The 15032-nt window shown below is 37.4% G+C and overlaps 1 long non-coding RNA gene across 1 annotated transcript; it reads right to left on the reverse strand.

The window, feature by feature from the left end:
- Positions 1-8651: 8651 nt before the first annotated feature.
- On the reverse strand, positions 8652-9546 carry LOC116207141. Its single transcript, XR_004156870.1, has 2 exons — positions 9288-9546; positions 8652-8858 (listed from the first exon to the last, which is right to left on the reverse strand). It is a non-coding gene; the product is annotated as an uncharacterized LOC116207141 (long non-coding RNA).
- Between the last annotated feature and the right edge of the window lie 5486 nt (positions 9547-15032).

Below are 15032 nucleotides of genomic sequence, written 5' to 3' on the forward strand. Positions count from 1 at the left end.
CGTTTGTTTGAGTGAAAACACGAGTGTAGAGTGATTCACATTCTTGAGAGTAAACACGTAAGGGAGAGAATTGTAAGTTCCTTTCTTTCTAACTTTATTTTGCAGCAATCATGTCTCACAACAGTGTTAAGAGTATTCCTGAAGATGCTACGGAATTGGCTAAATCGAAAGTACTTATGGAAGTCATGATGAGTGAGATGAGGCGTGTGATGAGATTGGAGTTAGAGGAGCATGAACGGATAGATCAGATGGAGAACACATGTGTGGAGCAGTCGAAATGTTCCTAATGTGCGTAGGAGTGAAAGAGTTCAACTGAGGGAAGTGAGGGTTGAAGATGAAGAGAATTATGGGGCTGGTTTTGATGAAGAAGATGATCGAGATTTGGTTGTTTCTAATAGGAGACATGTAGGGCGGTTTAGAGAAGTTAGGAATCGGGAAGACAATAACTTAGGTAGTATTAAGATAAAAATCCCATCGTTCCAAGGAAAGAGTGATCCCGAAACATACATTGAGTGGGAGAAAAATGTGGAGTTTGTATTGATTGTTACAGTTATTTCGAGCTTAAAAAAGTCAAATTGGCAGCCATTGAATTCTTGGATTATGCAATTGTCTGGTGGGATAAATTGGTGATAAATAGGTGAAGAAATAGAGAGCCACCTATAGATACGTGAGAGGAAATGAAAAGGGTGATGAGGAAGTGATTTGTTCCTAGTTATTACTACCAAGAACTGTATAATAAGTTACAAAGTCTTAGGCAAGGTAACCGCAATGTAGAGGAATATTTTAAGGAGATGGAAGTGGCCATGATTAGAGCAAATGTAGAGGAGGACTGGGAGGCTACTATGGCAAGATTTTTGGCTGGATTGAACCGAGAAATTCAAAATGCCATCGAATTACAGCATTATGTGGAGTTAGAGGATATGGTGCACATGGCCATCAAGATTGAGAACCAGTTCATGAGGAGAGGCAATACACGTGCAAGCCAAAGTTCAAGCACATCAACTTGGAAATCGAATCAGTCGAAGAAAAATGAGAAGCAATCTACGTCGAAGTCGCAAACCGAGCAAAAGCAAGAAGCAACCAACCACGTTCCTTTAAAATCGAAATTTCTACCTCTAGGAATGGTGACATTAAGTGTTTTGATTGCCAAGGCAGGGGACACATAGCAAGCCAATGCCCGAACAAGCGGGTCATGGTGATGCGAGACAATGGTGATATTGTGACCGAAACTAAAGATTCCGACACCGACGATATACCCCCATTGGAGAACGTTCCCGAGGAGGAATATTTAGCTCCAGATGCATTGACATTGGTGGCAAGAAGAGCATTGAGCTTGCAAACAAAAGGAGTTGAAGAAGTGCAGTGGGAGAACATCTTTCACACTATGTGCTATATCAAAGACAATGTATGTAGTGTGATTATTTATGGTGGTAGTTGTACTAATGTCGCAAGCACAACAATGTTGGAAAAATTGGGACTGCCCATGTTGAAGCACCCTAGGCCGTACGAGCTGCAATGGTTGAATGATAGTGGTGAGATAAGGGTGAACAAGCAGGTGTTAGTTGTATTTCGAATCGGAAAATACGAAGATGAAGTGTTGTGAGATGTAGTACCGATGCAAGCAGAACACTTGTTATTAGGGCGTCCATGGCAGTTTGATAGGCGTGCGAAGCATGACGGCTTTATGAACAAATATTCATTTGTACTTAATCAACGATCGATTACTCTTGTACCATTGATACCGCAGCAAGTATATGAGGATCAAGTGAGATTGCAAAAAGAGAGTGATCAAAAGAAAGAGAGTGAACAGAAGAAATTGAGTGAAAATCAGAGAGAGGCCGAGAAAAATGAGAGAGAAAAAGAAAATCAAAATTCGGCCATTGAGAGAAAATCAGAGAGAAAACAAAAGAATTTCTATGCAAAAATGAGTGAAATTAAGCAAGCAATGTTTTCAAATCAACCGATGATTGTACTTTTGTACAAAGAGGCATTTTTCAACCCTAACAAACTTGACATCGCTCTGCCTAGTTCTGTTTCTCTTTTGCAGGAGTATGAGGATTTCTTTCCTGAGGAAACACCACATGGGTTACCTCCAATCCGATAGATTGAACATCAAATTGATTTTGATCCCGGTGCGACAATTCCAAACCGACCAACCTATAGGATCAATCCTGAGGAGACAAAGGAGCTTTAACGGCAGGTAAGTGAGTTGTTAGAGAAATGGTACGTGAGGGAGAGCATGAGCCCATGCACCATTCTGGTTATACTTGTACCGAAGAAGGATGAGACATGGAGAATGTGCATTGATTGCCGAGCAATCAACAACATAACGGTAAAATATCGTCATCCTATTCCTTGCTTAGATGATATGTTAGATAAGCTGCATGGTTCTTGTGTTTTTTTTCTAAAATTGATTTAAAGAGTGGTTCTCATCATATTAGAATGAAAGAAGGAGAGGAATAAAAAAATGTCTTTAAAACAAAATATGGTTTGTATGAATGGTTAGTTATGCCTTTTGGTTTGACTAATGCTCAAAGCACTTTTATGAGACTTATGAATAATTTTTGCGTGCATTTATAGGTAGATTTGTTGTTATCTACTTTAAATGATATACTCGTTTTCAGCAAAAAATTAGATGATCATAAGGTATATTTGAAATATGTTTTAGATGTGTTTAGGAAGGAAAAGTTATTTGCTAATTTGAAGAAGTGTACTTTTTGTACCGATAAGCTTGTATTTTTGGGATTTGTTGTTAGTGCACAAGGTATACAGGTTGATGAAGAAAAGGTGCGTGCAATCCAAGAGTGGCCCAATCTCACAAGTGTAAGTAATGTCCGTACTTTTCATGGACTTGCTAGTTTTTATCGGCGGTTCATGAAGGACTTTAGTAGCATAGCAACACCACTTACTGAAGTGATCAAGAAGAACGTTGGATTTAGATGGGGAGAAGAACAAGAGAAGGCATTTTAGCTAATCAAAGAAAAGCTAACCGACGCTCCTTTATTATCTTTACTTAACTTTTCTAAAACTTTTGAGATTGAATGTGATGCTTTAGGTATTGGTATAGGTGCAGTTCTTACGCAGGAAGGACGACCAATTGCTTACTTCAGCGAAAAATTAGGCGGGGCAGCCTTAAACTATCCAACTTATGACAAAGAGTTGTAAGCATTGGTTTAGGCTTAAGAGATGTGCCAGCACTACCTATGGCCTAAGGAGTTCGTGATTCACATCGATCATGAGTCCTTGAAACACTTGAAGGACCAACACAAGCTAAACAAAAGACATGCCCGATGGGTGGAGTTCATTGAGACGTTTCCATACGTCAATCGGTATAAGCAAGGTAAGGAGAATGTGGTCGCCGATGTACTTTCTCGCAGGTACCCATTACTCTCTATACTTGATGCAAAATTGCTTGGTTTTGAGCACATTAAAAATTTATATGCTGATGACCATGAATTTTGTGAGGAATATCGGACTTGTGAGAAAACCCATTGTGGTAAGTTCTCTGTAGGTATGATGGTTTCCTATTTCGAAAGAATAAGTTCTGCGTGCCTAATTGTTCATTGAGGGAGTTATTAGTGCAAGAATTCTCATGGTGGGGGATTAATGGGACATTTTGGAGTAGCAAAGGCTTTAGCTATTTTGCAAGAACACTTCTATTGACCACATATGAAAAGAGATATTGAGAGAATTTGTGGTAGATGTATCACATGTAGGCAAGCTAAATCCAGAGTGCAGCCTAACGGTTTGTATACTCTTTTACCTATTCCTAATGAGTCTTGAATTGATTTTTCAATGGACTTTGTGTTAGGATTACGTAGAGCTAAATGTGTGAGATATTTAATTTTTGTGGTTGTTGATAGATTTTCTAAGATGGCACACTTTATTCCATGTCACAAAATGGATAATGTTTCGCATGTTGCTAATTTGTTCTTTAGGGAGATTGTGAGTTGAATTAGTCAATTGTCCTTTTTTACTGTCAATTGACTGTGGCATGGGCTAGAAATTGTAAGAGTAAAATGATGAGTTCCATAAGATTAATATGTCAATAAATGAACAGTCAAGAAGACCTACAATTATTGATTTGAACAGCTAATTCAAGTGTTGGGCGGCATCTGTCATGCTCAATCTCCTTGGAAATTGTCCAAAGTAAGATCCAAAACTATCCATTAATTAATTGGAAACAACTTACACTCAGTGTGAAACACCCAAAGCTATTTGATCATCCATTTTAAATATACTCTATAATTTTCCACATTATGGTACAAAACTATAAAAGGGATGAAATAGTTAGATCATTGATAAGCCCAATAAATCAATTAATGATGGTCTCAATAGTAAAGAAAAACCAATAGAATTGCATTGAGCTGCCAATTCCTTTTTATGAGAATGTAACAACGCGTTTGGTTTGATAGTAGAATTTAAAAATGAGATTTTGATTTTGAAAAGGACAAAATGCTGTGATCGTTTGAATCAAGTGGTAGACCCCACACCCCTCCTCGGTTTGACTCTTTGACTGTTAGCTGCTTCCCCACGAGAAATCTACCTGGCCCTCACCCCTCCTCTACTTCCTTCGGTTCAGTTTTCCTCAGCAGCTGAAGCCTCCCACCCCCGCCCCTCTTTCTTCTCTGTTGGACAACGCGTACGATTTCCGTCCAAAAGAATCTGTTGTTCGCCCAGTTGTGAGATTCACGTGTTGGTGCCCCCCTTGCATCAAACATCTCTGTCAGTTCAAGCACTGCAGCATAAACGTGAGGTTCCGGGCCCCTATCATTCCGTCTCTTCTTAAGCGGCGCAATACGCTCAGTCACCGCACCCATACCCAAGTTGAAGGTAATTTCGTCCACTCAATTGATGTTACTCCTTCAAAATTCCTCTGCTTGTGGGTGAATGCTGTTATATGCAATTGAACTGTTAGGGTTGCATGTTTTGGAAGGTGCTGAATCATGTGTTGAGCACTTTCGTTCTGTGCCAATGATGTTACTCCTTCGAATTTCTTCTGCTTGTGGGTGAACTGCGGTAAGCAATTGAATTGTTAGGGTAATTTTTTTCGGTTAGGTGTTGAATCATGTATTGAGCACCTTTGTTTTGTGCCAACACAGTTACTCCTTCGTTCTTGAACTCTGCTTGTCGGTGAAATGTGGTAAGCAATTGAAAAATTCCTCTACCTGTCTGGTAAGGTGTTGAATGATGTATGACTGTGGGTATTTAGACAATACATGCTATAAAAGTCTCCTTGACTGCTACTGTGGGTAGTCAGACGGCGAAGCTTGAATGTATGATTGTATATATGCCTTGCCTGTATGATTGTATATGTGCCTAGTTAACCTTGATTGTTGTATGCACTTTACAAGTTATCAATAGTTCTCTGCAACTGAGATGGCTCCCAAGGGTGAATGCATAGTTGAGTGGACTGACGAGCTGGAGAGTGCTTTCATTGACATCATGGTCGATAAGTTCCAAAGGACGCATACAACATCTTGGAAATAGAAGGACTGGGAACAGATGAATTCGAAACTTGAAGAGAAATTCCCTGGTGTGTTTTTTGGCGTTGAAAAGTTGAAAACAAAAGCACAAAGGCTGAAGACACAGTACACTCAGTTCACATAGCTCATTCAGCACACTGGAGTAGATTGGGATGGGCCGACCAAAACTGTGAAGGCGAGTCCTGATATTTGGGACAAGTTTATCAAGGTACTCTAACGATTACTCTTTACCATTTTGCTCATTTAACTCAAAGTCGTTCTTACTAAGTATTGCCCGGGTATAACATGTAGAGGCACAGCAACTTCAGGACGTTTCGCTCGAAAGGTTGCAAGCATTATGAGGCCTTAAAACTAATGTTCAAATCTACTACAGCAACAGGGGCATATGAATTTCTTCAACCGACCCATCTTAGAGCCCTCGATCCTATGCACGCATGGAAGAGGAATTTCTAGTAGCACAGAAAAGCTATGGGAAAGAGCCTATCGATCTTGCAGAGGGCTTCGGTGACAGTGATGACCCCCTTCATGAGGTTGATGAACCTGTCATTACAGGGTCCAGGCGGCGAGTGAGAAAGAGAGGTTTGAACACCAACAATCACTTGCAGTAGTTGATCGACTTATACAGGGAAAGTATGACCAAGAAGGAGAAAGCGAAAAAGTCTACCCCTCCGGAGTCAAAGAAGAGCAAGTCTGTGATGAGCCCCGCGAAACCAGCACAACACAACATCGCGGAAGCCATGGATGTGCTCAATAAAATGCAGGGAACAATTACCATACTCGAGTATCTCGCCGGAGTGGCACGTATTACGGAGGATGACCGTTTGCGTCAGGTGTTCGTTTGCATGTTCAATGAAGCTAGGCGCGAATGGCTGCGCAGCCTTGTTCGTCCTTGAATGGTTGAACGTTCCTCCTCATATGTGTTTGTTATCTACTTTTCCATTTTTCAATTATGACATTAACCAAATCCTTGTTTTGTATCTGTTCTGTATGAACCTGCTTGTCTTTTATTGACTTTAATTTGCTTTGTGTGAATATCTGTGATGTGTCCTTCTATGGTTTTGATTGATAATGCATTTGATATGTGTTTGAAACATTCTTCCCTTCGTCAGTTCGTGTCTATTTTTTATAATCTATCATGTTAATGTTTGTCGATATAGTTCGTCAACCTCAACAAAAGAGGATGATGCCAAGGCACGGGAACTCACCACAAGATGATAATGAATCAAGCGACGAAGACAACTACAACATAGAAGATTTGCCTGTCTTTTTGACGATCCACATTGCAGCGTCTGAACAACATGTCCCCCGTACACGTCCATGTAGAACTTCACGTCTACGAGGCAGATAGTACATTCACGAAGTGCTTTCAAATGGCACAAGATGTTACAAGAATTTCAGGATGGACCCTCACGTATTTCAAAATTTGTGCGACAAGTTAAGAGCAAACTGTGGTATTCGAAATAGAAGGAATGATATGACCACGGAGGAGATGCTTGGAATGTTCTTACTCGTAGTTGCACATAGTACTCGATTATCTGTTGTTGTCGAATGCTTTCAGCATTCCAAGGAGACTATCTCACGGGTATTCAATTTAATACTTCAAGGAATTCATTCGTTGGTGCCAGCGTATATAAGACCGAGGAACATTGAGGAGTAGCCTAAAATTCGCAGGTGCCGACAATGGTACCCATTCTTTATGGTAATGATCGTACAACTGCCGAGTGAACTTCTATTCTCTTATTAAATGTACTCTAATTCGTATTGATTTTTATTATCACTGTAGCATTGCATCGGGGCAATGGATGGAACTCATGTTGATGCTACTATGCCAGCTTCGATGAGAGGCGCGTATCGCGATCGAAACAGTGACATAACGCAAAATGTTCTAGTTGTTTTTTCCCATCAAATGATCTTCACTTATGTCACGACCGGATGGGAGGGTTCGGCACACGACTCCAAAATTCTTTCTGATGCCGCAACATTACAGGCGTTCTTTGCACCACAAGGCGGTAAGTTGTTACTACTCATATACCATGTTTTCTTGTCAAGCTCTTATGTATTTCAATAAATACATAAGACTACAGATATATATTATTTGTACATGTGAGCACGCAGAACAATATTATGTAGTTGATGCGGGTTTCCTAAATATTCCTGGTTATTTGGCCCCTTACAAAGGCCAATGGTATCACCGCAGTGACTTTAATAATGACAATCCTCCAACGATAAAGGAAGAGTTGTCTAATTAGCGATACGCATCCGTTCGTAATGTAATAGAACAGTGCTTCGATGTTCTCAAGAACAAATTTAGAATACTATGGGTAATGCCAAACTTCAGACCGCGCCGCCAAGGACAAATTGCGCTTGCCTGCTTTATGTTGCACAATTTCATTTGGATCAATAGTTATCACGATAGATTATTTGAGGAGTATGGTGATACATGGCACTATTACGATGAATTTCGCAATCCGCCTCAACAAACTGGAACCCGAAATGATATTGACATGAGCAGTAGGGAAATGGATGCAGTTCGAGACCGTATTGCAAATCAAATATAGCACGCTAAAAGGGGAGGAACCTCTTAGCATGGAAATGAAGTGATGGTATTGTGAATTTGTTGTAATGGAGTTGTATTATAATGGAGTGGTATAAATATTTATGTATGAGGCCTAGCCGTTTAACTTTTAATGAGTTATTTTGTTTGGTTGTGGGTAGAATTAAGTTAAGTTATAATTTTAAAATTACACTTACAAACCAAATGAGCCTTCAAGAACTGTAGTACATTTAATTAGTCACGAAATGAACTGCAGAAATCATATTCGCATTATGTATGAAACAACCAAGTTAACAGCTTGTGCACGGTTAATGCCACCCTTCTCCTAACCCACTCAGTCCATACATGAGCGAAAAACCAAAATTAGGAGAAATAGTGAAAGGATTAACTACTTATCGTCTTGCTTCTATAAGTAAATCAATGAAGGAGCAAGAAAAATACATACTCATTAATGATGATCAGACGAAAGGAGAGTTGACAATTTAGATAAATTCAATTTATATGCTGCAGAAGAGAAATCTGAACACACAAATAGTTATAAAAAAAATTGTATGTCCATCATATATAATTCTCAATTGACATTAGTAAATCTAGTGCACATTAGTAAGTAATTGAAATGTAATATAATAAGTAAAATAAGGGGAAAGCATGAGATTAAATTTAAGAACACTTACCAAACCGTCCATGAAATGCAATTTAGTTTTAAGACCAACAAACTGATATTCCAGTAATTCTAAAAAATTATTATCGTTGAGGGCGTTCTCCAACCTCTCCGGAAACATTTTTTTTCCCTCCTTTCTGCTCCTTCCTTTTCCTATCTGCAACACTAAAACCATTAAACCAGGGCAGTGCAACCCTTCAAATCCAGCAATTCAACCTCAATATCGTCCACATAAACAAAGCACGATCATATAGAGGTCGAGGCAACAGAATTAGCAACCAAAATATCATCAATATCATAGTTTGTGCCTATGATCGTTAATTTTAGAATCACATTGAGTAGACGCCACTAAAAGAAGTTGTCCAGTGGAAATATACATGCCTTGAAATTTGGAATAGGAGTTTCATCAAACACATGGCATGCATAAACCGAGCAGGAGCTATCATTGAGTCTCATATTCCAGCGACGAAGAAGAAGATATGAAATGATCACTCGATCTTTTGGTTTTGAACCCCAAAGCAGAACAGAACATGAAAATCTTTGGAATGAGAAACTCGGGATGAACTGCAAATAGGTAGAGATTTACTCGGATGAGACGCTTCGCCCGACAAAGGTGTTGCAGAGTCACAGCTTCTGAGCGCACTGACATCATGAGATAAAGAGAGAGCAATCATCGCCTTTCGGCCCCTTCAAGGGCTGTTCTGGGGAGAATCGGACTGCAATAAGTAATCTCTGGCGGTTAGGCAGTTTCATTGCCATTTTCGAATGATAAAGAAAGGTGCAAGAGAGAGTTGCTTTTGGCGGTGAGGAGGCGCAAGCAGAACGACTGGCAGAGTTGCACTTTGCGTTTTGTATATATATAGGGAGAATGACACTTGGAGTCCTATATGTTTGTCAATTTTTTACATCGAGTCCTAAATGTTTTAGTTTGGAAAAATAACTCCTAAAAGGTTTGAAAAAGTGACACTTTTGGTCCTTTCCGTTACTCCCTTTAATGGAATTCTAGCAAGGCAAACAGAATGCCACGTGGCGCTTCCTGAGTGGTTAGGAGTTGGTTCGGTAGTTGGGGGTAGAATCGGGTCGGATTCGGGTCCAGATGTCTCCTTCTTCACCCGACTCTCTCCCCATGCACTGCCCCTGCACTCGAAACCCTAGCGCCGCCCCTGCGCTGGAAAGACTCCTCCATTGGCGATGGTCATAAAGCCCAAGCTTCTAGGGAGACATTAGAAAGGGAATCCTCTACCTTTCTTCTTGTTTTTTTTTTTGCCCCTTTCTTCTTGTTTTGGGTCTTTGCAGATCTGTGGGATGATCGGAACATGAGCATTGCTATGCTTCTCCAAGCTGGAAAGTAATTGAGGCAATGGTGATATCTTGGGATTTGTCATTAACTATTTCTGCAAGTTATGTTTGAAGGGAAAGGGCCGATCATGTATTTCATATCGATTTAGCCTCTTTGCGATTTAAGTCATATGAGCTTCACATTAATCCGCTTCAAATTACTGTTCTGTTGTTCTGCTCCTCCCCTTCATTCTACCAAACAACTCATACGCAGAATCAAACACCTTTTGAGCTCACCACTGAGTTCCCTGAGACAACATCTCGCTCAGGCATTGCATCGAACACCTTTCGGGCACAATCCACACACGCCCCATGTGATGAATACATTGATCGGAAGTTGGTTCTTAATCACACCAATGTTTCAAATGGAACAAAGCAAATGTTTAATGCCTTGCAATCTTAGGGTTTTCTGAAAACCATGAACAAAAAATCCACCAGACTCGCTTGCCCAAGAAGACGAAGGGTGGTGTGAGGAAAGGCTTGAAGAAGGATGGCCCTAATGCCATTGTTGCAGGGGCGGCGGTTGCGGGGATGGAGTCGGGTGAAGAAGGAGACACCCGGCCCGAACTCGACTCGATTCTGCCCTCGACATCCGGACCCGAACCAACTCGTGACCACTCATGAAGCGCCACGTGGTATTTCGTTTGCCTTGCTGGAATTCCGTTAACGGGAGTAACGGAAAGGACCAAAAGTGTTACTTTTTCAAACCTTTTAGGATTTGTTTTTCCAAACTGAAACATTTAGGACTCGATGTCAAAAATTGACAAACATATAGGATCTCAAGGGTTATTTTCCCTATATATATATACTTAGAGAGAGAGAGAAAAAAAAGGAAATTTAGAGCAAACGGACGCCATTTTTCATGGTGAGAAAAATATAAATAATTGTTTGTGACCATCAATATGATATAATATTCGTGATGTATTGCATTTAACTTAAAATTAAACGTAAAAATTTTGCATGCGAAAAGGAAATATTTGATTATTTGATTGAAGATTTTATGAGGTAAAAATGAAAAAATGTAATTTATTAAAGAAATAATATTTTTAAAATGAATTAAAAAAAGTGCATTATGGAAAAGAAAATTCTATCATTTAATCTCTAGAAAGGTACTATCAATTGAATGGTCATATTTGATGAAAAAGTACCATTAAATTGAAGTGTCATATTTCTGAATAATTAAAGGTATTAATTTAAATATTTTTTACATGCATTTAAGAGATTACATGATTGGTCACATGCATTGAATGAGCGGAATTGGTACTTATAAGAGTTGTTTAGATATGTTGAAGGGCAAAATGGAAATTTAAAAATTTGAGAAATACAGAAGTAAACTTCACACTTTTATATATATATATATATATATATATATATATATATGTTATAGATTATAGATATGTATCTATAAATATATATATTACTCAAATCACTGGAAATGAAGCAAGTTTCTATCCTTTCCCTTTGATGCTTTAGTTTACGTGGGTGAAAATGACATAATTCCGCTCACCCAAAAGAAAATGACATAATTCCCCAATGAGCCCACTCAAAGGAATTTAATGCCTACTAATAAATATTCGGTGAGTATTACTTAGTTATTTGGTTGTATAACACCCACTCAAAATACTTGAAAGAGGGAAATTGAATACACAATGAGCCCACATATTCCCAGTTATAAACATTCTAATTGATTGTTAAGTGAATGAGTAATACTCCATCAATATTTTTTCTAATGTTTTTGCATTATGTTGACAGGTGCTACCTGAATGAAAAACTTGACTAGTGATTGGAATTGACACTCAACTATAATTAACCATCGACTACATAATCCCTAGAAATATGTATAAGGACGTAAATGGGGGGATAAAACAACATATTTTTTTGGTCTATAGATTAGTTACTGGTACCTTCTTGACTAAAATATCGAGTTATATCTGAAAAGAAAAAGAAAAGAAAAAGAAAAGAAAAAAGAGAATTTGAGCTGATGCGATCATAAAAATATTGAGCTCATTCATAAAATTTTAAACGGTCCATCCTCACAATGATGCGGTGAAAGAAAACCAACAAGATTATTTTAATTAAAAATATTTATCACAATTAATTGAGTGATTGGTACTCATTATTCTGTTTATTGTAATTTAATTAGTACTTTCTCACGCCATTGGTGAGATAAGATCACCTAAGAATCTCTCGTGTTCATTGGATTAGAATAAAAATGAGGAGGCCAATCTGTCGAACTTTTATCAACTCTATAGGTAGGATCCTTATCAGCTTCTCTGAGAGGAGAAAAAATGTAATATGAGTTACTACTACATGAGATGGACAGTATATAGCATATATATATATATATATATATATATTTATTTGGCCATATGTAATATACAAATTTTTAATCTCATCAATTTATTGAAGCAAGATTTAACATATTTCATCCAGTTATGTACAGAAAATCGAGCTAATTTAGGCACTTTTTGTTGGTAACTTATAAGAAATATCATTAAGCAAGAGTAATTAAGGTACAAAGCAGAGATCATTAGATCCCAATAGGAAAAACATCACCAAGGAAAGGAAACAAGATGAAGACAATGGGAAAAAAAAAAACAGAACGCTAATAAGCAGAGGTAAAACATCACAACCAGGCAACAGAGTCTGCAGCTCTACTAACTCCCGATTTGGCCAAACAGTCTGCAAAGGCATTGGACTCTCTAAGAGAATGCTGGTACCTTTTATTTCTATCTAGATTTAGAGTGGTTGCCTTATTTTCCTTCGAGCTGGTTCACTGTAAAGAGGTTATATTGAGGAATTAATAAAATAAGTTCCAGCATTCTCTCAATTCGGCCTCGGGTTGTTCTGTATATAAAGTTAAAGGGGCTCACTGTATTAGAGGTTGTATTGAGGAATTAATAAAATAAGTTCCAGCATTCTCTCAAGCCGGCCTCGGTTTGTTGAGGATGTAGAGTTAAAGAAGTTATTATCCATGTATCTAGATATTTTCATACTTATCTCCTGCAATTTTTCTTGTCGTATATATTGATACATGTGAAATAATCAAATTTAACAAGGCTGGGAATTTATACATTTCATATCGTCAATAAGAGAGATCGAGATAAGATACGAGGAGAAAAGAAAGGGAAAAAAACATGGCCTAGAAGATGAATTTTTATGTTTCTACTTAGAAAAAATAGTACATTTTCAATATGCACCATGGTATCAAAAGTTCAATGGACCTATGCTAATTTAATTCAATATGATCTGTCCACTAAGGAATAAAGCTTTATCAGCGTAAATTTCCTCAATTATTGATACATGTGAAATAGTCAAATTTAACATAGGCTGGGAATTTATACATTTCATATCAGCAATAAGAGAGATCGAGATAAGATACGAGGAAAAGTAAAAGTGAAAAAAACACAAAAAAAAAAGAGAAGAGAAATGGTGTAGAAGATTTTTTTTTTGTTTCTATTTTAAAGCAATTAGTATATTTTTAGAATGCACTCTGTATCAAAAGTCCAATGAATCAAAACTAGTTCAATTTGATTTGGTCAGCCCATTAAAAAATAAAACTCTCGTAGAATTTTCTATATTCACAAAATTTAAATTCGAGATCTTATTTATGAAAACAATTATTGAACTACTTGAATCAACTCATGTTGGTGAACAATTTGTACATTAAATTTGGATTGGGTGGGACTATTTCCACGCCCTTAATGAGTTATACACTCCAATTTTAAGTGATTAGGCGATAATACCCTCAAATTAAGAAGGCATAATATTCTATCCTTCCTTCTTCCCATTTAAATTCCTTTGTTGGACTCTCCCTAAAATTGGTGTCTCTATGCCCTGAATCTCGCAAAAATGATTATTCTACAGGAAAACATTTTCCTTGAAAAAAAAAATATGTAAAATCAAAAAATATGTTTTCAAAAGAAAATCAATATTTTCTTTTACTAGAAACGATGGAATATTGTTTTTGAAAAATACCTATCAACTGTGGAAATGATCAATTTGTTGAACATTAATAATTGTTCCTTTTAACATTACCTTCCTCACGTTTATAACAATTCTCATGTCATTTGGTCTCTGGAAAAGGTTGTTATATCTTAATTTTTCAAAAAACAATCTTCCATCGGTAATTTTTAATGACCGACTTTTTTCTCCTTTTTTTTTCGACCTTATAGCTCTATTAAGCATGTCCTACTCTGTGGAAAAAAAAAATTAAATGCGAATAGTATATGTGAACAAGGTTATAATTTTTAAGTGTGACAATTTCCAGAAGGGAAACCGGCTCCAATTTTGGAGAGAAAGTAGGAATGGAAATTAAGAGAGAAGAATGGAAATCGATATCTTTAAGTGGAGGATATTTTTGTCCAAACACTTGTAAATGGAGTGTATAAGTTATTAAGGGGGTGGAAATAGCCCCACCCATTTGGATTAACGTTTCATGTTCTGAGAAAAAACTTTAATAGACATTCTCTTACTTAGCGCCATCAGTTGTTTGCTAACTTTTCTTCATATAATATTCATCAAAAAAAAAAACTTTTCTTCATATAACTCAGTAGAGGTCCGAGGTGACAGTGCAGTTGTTTTACTGAATCGTCTTTCGCACTTATAACTGACTAGGTGCAAGCCCATACATTGTGCAGGTATATAAAAATATTTATTTATTGGGTTTTGGTCCCATATTTTGAGGAAAAATATTAATTTATCAAAAAATTTCTAAGTTATGGATTATATTTTAATTTAAAATTTATTCAAGAAGTTTTCCATCTTTAAAAAGAGAGTCTACTTATGAAGTATCAAGGAGAAAAAATGGACAAATACACGAATCTATCACAAATGATTAAATACTTCGAGAAGTCGAGAAGACAATCATCCGTGAGCTGAGGGCGAGAAATTTTTCATTTTTAAAGAGAGAGTCTACTTACAAAGTACCAAGGAGAAAGAATGGACAAATTTACAAATCTATCACGAAAAATTAAATACTTCGATAAGTCGA

This window comes from Punica granatum, chromosome 5, assembly GCF_007655135.1.
Source record: "Punica granatum isolate Tunisia-2019 chromosome 5, ASM765513v2, whole genome shotgun sequence".
NCBI lineage: Eukaryota > Viridiplantae > Streptophyta > Magnoliopsida > Myrtales > Lythraceae > Punica > Punica granatum.